Source organism: Orycteropus afer, unplaced genomic scaffold (genome assembly GCF_000298275.1).
Source record: "Orycteropus afer afer isolate SDZICR_OR568_19922 unplaced genomic scaffold, OryAfe1.0 scaffold00040, whole genome shotgun sequence".
Classification (NCBI taxonomy): Eukaryota; Metazoa; Chordata; class Mammalia; order Tubulidentata; family Orycteropodidae; genus Orycteropus; species Orycteropus afer.
This window is the reverse complement of record NW_006921627.1, coordinates 9813514-9819665: the sequence shown is the minus strand read 5'-3', so window position 1 is coordinate 9819665 and position 6152 is coordinate 9813514.

Here is a 6152-nt window from a genome sequence, read left to right as displayed (position 1 = left end):
AGGCAAGTGTCTTAGCCACTATGCTACCAGAGCTCCCTATATATATATATATATAACACATCTCTTTCCAACTGCTTTGAGATGCTGTGAGGAGAGATTAGATATTGATGAAGTTAAAGTGATCTTCCTCCCTGAAGAAGCCTTCTTGAGTGCTGTTTGTCATAGAGGCTGGTAAATATTTCCAGACTGCTGTGTTTGTGGTTGGAAAAGAAAATAAGCCAAGATTCCTTGTTCTGGCCCATTGAAGAATAAGTAGAGTATAAAATAGATGGGAGGTCTTATCACAGATTTTTGAGTTGAAAACTGGAGAAAATATGGTTTGGTGACAACATCCGAGAAATTACTTCAATGCAATGTAAATATACTTCTTTGGTTCACACTCAAGCAAGCATGCACAACAGACACACACACTCACAGGGCTGGAATAGTCAAGTCTTTGTTGTCAAAATCAAGGGATACTGTGGTACTCAATGAAGTCAGCAAATCCAAATCGAATTGGACACCTTTCTGAGGGACATCCTGGTAACTAGGCATGGGATAGTGGAGTCTGGGATGAGGTGCATGCCTCTCAGAAGCAGAAGGTAAGCTCCAAAGCCAGTTGTCTGGGGTTTACTGAGCTATTTGCCCGGAGGAACACTTGCATTCTTGCAGCATGTGCTTTCTTGCATAGTTCCTCTCTCAGGCAGTCTTTTCTGCCTGGAGGGAGGGATAAGACTTCACAGGAAAAGAGTCTGACAATTCCAGGGGAGTTCTGTGAGTAGATTCCTTCCATGGCTTGGTAATTGCACACATGCTGAAGGAAGTCAGTCTTCCAGCTAAAGGGGGAATTTATGTCTGACCCTCTGTTTTCATGCAGGTAGGTGTCTAAACCAGCCATTGCAGGTGACAAATATTTATCTAGAATTTTATTTCTTGATATGAAGATACAGTCTCCTTTGTTAGTTCTTCTAGAGTTACACAATGTTTTCTCCACTTGATGGAGGTAACTTGATCTTCCTCCCTGAAGAAACCTTGTGTGCTATTTGTCAAAGAGCCTGATAAATATTTTTTTAACCAGGTAAATATTTATTTTTAAAGAAAAATCCATGCCACTTATGTAAATTAAAGCTCATTCTCTCTCTCTTTCTCACTCTGTCTCTCTCATGTGGGCACTCACACACACACACACACACACACACACAACGTAATTTGGTTTTGGTTCATCTTGGCCAGCCAAAGAAGCTGTCATGTGCGATCTTCTTTGGACATTCTCAACTGAGCTGGAATCTACTGGATTACCTACTAGGCAATATCTCATTCTGGTTGATTCAGGCATTAATTGCTCTGCGGTTTTTGACTAATTCATTCTTTCCCTTTGGTGAAGCTCATCCTTTCAAGGAGAGAGAGGTTTGAGGGTTACTTGGCTGCTCCACAACTTCCATTTGCTTAAAAATGTGGAGACACCACCTAGACTCCAGGAAAAAAAATTAAAAAAAGAGTAACAAATTCTGTTGCTCCAGGGAAACACAGTCATCCAAACCCACACATTCCATCCAAGAATGTCCCTGGCTGAGCCAATCCTCAAGGCAGATACAGAAACAAAGCTTCCCATTTGGGCACCCAGATGCTTGATTTAAAGAATCTTTGAGAAAATAAATATATCACAGTGGAAACAAAAGAGGTCTTACCTATAGAAATGATGATGACCAAGAATCTAATCCTGGGCTTTGCTTTTAAATGTGTTGAGGTTCCATATGAAAGTATCCAAACCTAAACCAAACCAGTTGCCATGGAGTCTAGTTTGACTCATGGTGACCCCATGTGTATCAGAGTTGAACTGTGTTCTGTAGAGTTTTCAGTGGTTTATTTTTCAGAAGTAGATCACAAGACCTTTTTTTTTTTTTTTGAGGCACCTCAGGTGGATTTGGACCTCCAACCTCTCAGTTAGCAGCTGAGTGTGTTAATTGTACCACTCTGGGTCTATGAAAGTATAAGTTTTAAGCAAATTCTGAACAAACTTCAGGTAAAGATTAAACTGGGGCTGATGGCAGCCATGTTCAGTAGCTAATTCCTAACATGGAACAGGGAGCTCTGGTAGCATAGTGGCTAAAGCACTTGACTGCTAACCAGAAGGCTGACGGTTCAAACCCACCAGCCACTCCTCGGAAGGAAGGTTGGGCAATCCTACTTCCGTAGTGATACTGCCTCGGAAACCCAAGGAGGGCTCACTATGAGTCGGGGACAACTCGAAGGCACATAACAACAACAACAACAACATGGAACAAGATGATCACTTCTGTGCTTCGCAGGCTCATGCTAACATTAGCTGTCAAAATCAATATCTGACTCTATAGCTTTGTAAATCATTATCTGTTATTTGGGTTAACATAAAAATTAGCTAACTACTAATAATAGTGTTTATTGAGTTGTTATATTTATAAGGTATAAAGCTATGTAATGTGTTTGCACTGTCTCACTTAATTCTCACAACATCTCTATAATATAGGTACTAACTACAATTACAAGGAGCCCTAGTGATGCAGTGATTAAGCACTTGGCTGCTGACCAAAAGCTTGGCAGTTTTTAGAATTAGAATGCAAAACCCACTCAGTAACTCCACATGATAAAGATAAGGCAGTCAACTTCTATAAAGATTACATCCTTGGAAACCCTATAGAACAGTTCTACTACTGGCCTATAGGGTCAGAATTGACTTGACACAACAGTTTTGGTTTTTTGGTTCATATTATTTCAGTTTCCTAACTGAGTCCCCAAGAAATTAAGTAATTTGTTAAGGGTCACACACCACTGATTTTGAACCCAGGCAATCTGATGTTCTCAGAACCTGATTCCTAAATTTTAAGCTAAACTGACACTTATCAATTAGAAACGATAGCAACACCATCTAGATGCAACAAGGAGTCTCTACTCATCCAAAGCAAAGAAGAAAGAAGAAAACAAAAGACCCTTAGAAACAATTAGTCCAGGGGACTAGTGAACCATGTGAGCCTCAGCCTCTATGACCATGAGATCAGAAGAACTAGATGGTGCCTGGCTGCCACCGTTAGCCACTCAGGAAGGGATCAGTACAGGAGATCCTAAATAGAGAGGGAGAGCAATGTGGAACAAAACTCAAAATCATAAAAAAAGAAAAAAAAAAGAACACGTTTACTGGTCTGATAGAGCCTGGTGAGATCCCTGAGGCTGTGGCCCCTAGTTACGCTTCAGGTCTGGAATTGAACTCACACCCATGGCTTCCACCCAAACAATAAACAGGCATGTAAAGTTAACATTTACATCAGGTAGATATACTCTTTATTATTATTATTACTATATTGTGATTTGGGTGAAAATTTACACAGCAAATTCACTTTCCATACAGCAGTTCACATACACTTTGTCTCGTGACATTGACCACAATTTACCACAATGCAACAGCTTACTTCCTACTTCCTTGTGTCCATTCCTCCATGCACTCCTGCCCCCTGAGCTGTCTCCCTGTGCATAAATAGCCCTTCTTTCTCCCATGACTGTTCTCTCCAAGGAGTGTATCTACCTCAGGTAAATGTTCAACTCACATGTCTGTCTTTTGTTTGGCTGGAAGCCACAGGTGTGGGTTCAATTTCAGCCCTGAAGGGCAGTTAGGGACCATAGTCTCAGTGGTTCCACCAGGCTCTATCACACCAGCAAACCTGGTCCCCCCCTTTTTTTTTCCAAATGATTTTGAGTTTTGTTCCACATTGTTCTCCCTCTCTAACCAGGATCTCCTACATAGATCCCCTTCTGAGTGGTTGACAGTGGTAGCTGGGCAATATCTAATTCTTCTGATCTTATAGTCATATAAGCTGCAGATTGCATGGTGTACCAGTCGCTAGGACTAATTATTTCCATGAATCTTTGGTTTTCTTTATTCTTTTTTGCTCCAGATGAGGAGATACCCATTGTTGCATTTAGATGGCTGCTTGCAAGCTTTTGAGATCACAGTCACTACTCGTCAAAGTAGGAAGTGGAACAATGTTTTGTGTAGTATGTTATGCCAATTGATCTTGATGTTCCCTGTGACGATGGTCCTGAGCCCACAGGTTCAACTACTTGGTCCCTCTGGGTAGCTGGCTGTGACCAAGAAGTGACTACAACCTTGTCCCTTGTCAGTTCCACTATACACCTGGGAATTCAGATCATACAAATAAACTTATAGGACCATTGTCTGCCAACCCTATACATGGTCTTGGGTACACTCCCCACTGCATAAACATACCTAATAGTTCACCTGTCCACCCATCTATCCACCCATATACCCATGTTTGCTTTCACTGACAAAGCAGTACTGTATGTGAAAAAGGGTTCATCTTTATTGTCTGTACCTCCCATGTACCTCTCTATGTCTTCTTCCTCAATGCCGGCATGTTGATCACTCACATTTGGTACATTGCCCTTCTCTTCACCCAAATCAATACTTACCACTATCTATCTAACAGTGTTCCCTACCCTCCTTTCCCACCCCTGGTAACCAACAAAGAAAATTTCCTTCCATATATAAACCTTTCCTTGACTTTTACAGTAACGGACTAATACAATATTTGTCCTTTTGTGATTAACTTATTTCACTCAGCATAATGTCCTCCAAGTTCATCCATGTTATGCGGTGTTTTGCAGACACTAGGTTATTCATTAGGGTTGCATAGTATTCCATAGTCTGTGTACCAAAGTTTGGCTATCCATTCCTCAGTTGATGGACACCTAGGTTGTTTCCATCTTTTGTAAATAGTGCTGTGATGAACATGGGTGTGCATATACCTGTTCCTGTCATGGCTGTCACTTCTTTAGAATATATACTTAGTTATGGAATGACTGGGTCAAATGGTATTTCTAATTCCAACTTTTGAAGGAATCGCCATCCTGCTTTCCACAATGGTTGTACCATTTTACAGTCCCACCAGCAGTATATGAGAGTCCCAATCTCTCCACATCTTCACCAGCATTTGTTATTTTCTGTCTTGTTGAACTTTGCTACTGGTGCTGGAGCAAGATTGTATCTCATTGTTGTTTTGATTTGCATCTCTTGAATGCCTAATGATCGTGAGCATTTCTTCATATGTTTGTTGGCCGCCTGAATATCCTCCTTGGTGAAGTGTTTATTGATGTCTTCTGCCCAATTCTTAATTGAATTATTTGTCTTTTTGTTATTGAGGTGTTGGAGTTTTCTGTAAATTCTAGATATGCCATTGCCAAATATTTTTTTTTCCCAATCTGTAGTTTCTGTTTTGACTCTTTTGGAGAAGTCTTTGGAAGCAATAAAAATTTAATTTTTGGAAGGTCCTATTCATCTAGTTTCTCTTCTGCTGTTTGTGCATTTTGGGTTATGCTTGATAGTCTATTTATGTCATATACTGTTGTTGTTGTTGTTATGTGTTGTTGAGTCGGATCTGACTCATAGCTACCCCTCCTTGGGTTGCCAAGGCAGTATCACTATGGAAGTAGATTACCCAACCTTCCTAGGAGTGGCTGGTGGGTTTGAACTGCCAGCCTTCTGGTTAGCAGTCAAGTGCCTTAGGCACTATGCTATCAGAGCTTGTATGCTTGTGTTAGACTGGGTTCTCTAGAGAAACAAAAACCAGCAAAGCTTATATATATATAAAGAGAGAGAGAAATTAATCTTAGGAAAATGGCTCACAAACGTATAGAAACCGGCAAGTCCAAAGTCCCTGGAGCAAACGTCAGGCTGGAGGCTTTTCTTAGCTTCTGCAACCACAGGGGCTGATAAGCTCAAGGCTGGCAGGCAGTACACTGGCTGTTGACTCCAACAAATGATGAATCCAAGATCGCCAGGTGGAATGGTGGACTGCTCACTCATGGACAGTTGTAGGCAGCACAACAGAATCCCAATCCACAGAAGAATGTCTCTCTTCCCAGGATGTCCCTGAGTATCCTGGAAGCAGACCACACTCCTAAGGAAACTCCCTCTGAACAGACTGGCCACTCAGAACATAGTCATCTGATTCCATCATGGGAACAACCACACAGAACTGGGGTCCAGCCAAGGTGACACACAGCTCCAACTATCACAGAGCTCTGGTAGCATAGTGCCTAAGACACTTGACTGCTAACCAGAAGGCTGTCGGTGCAAACCCACCAGCCACTCCTCAGAAGGAAGGTTGGGCAATCTACTTCTG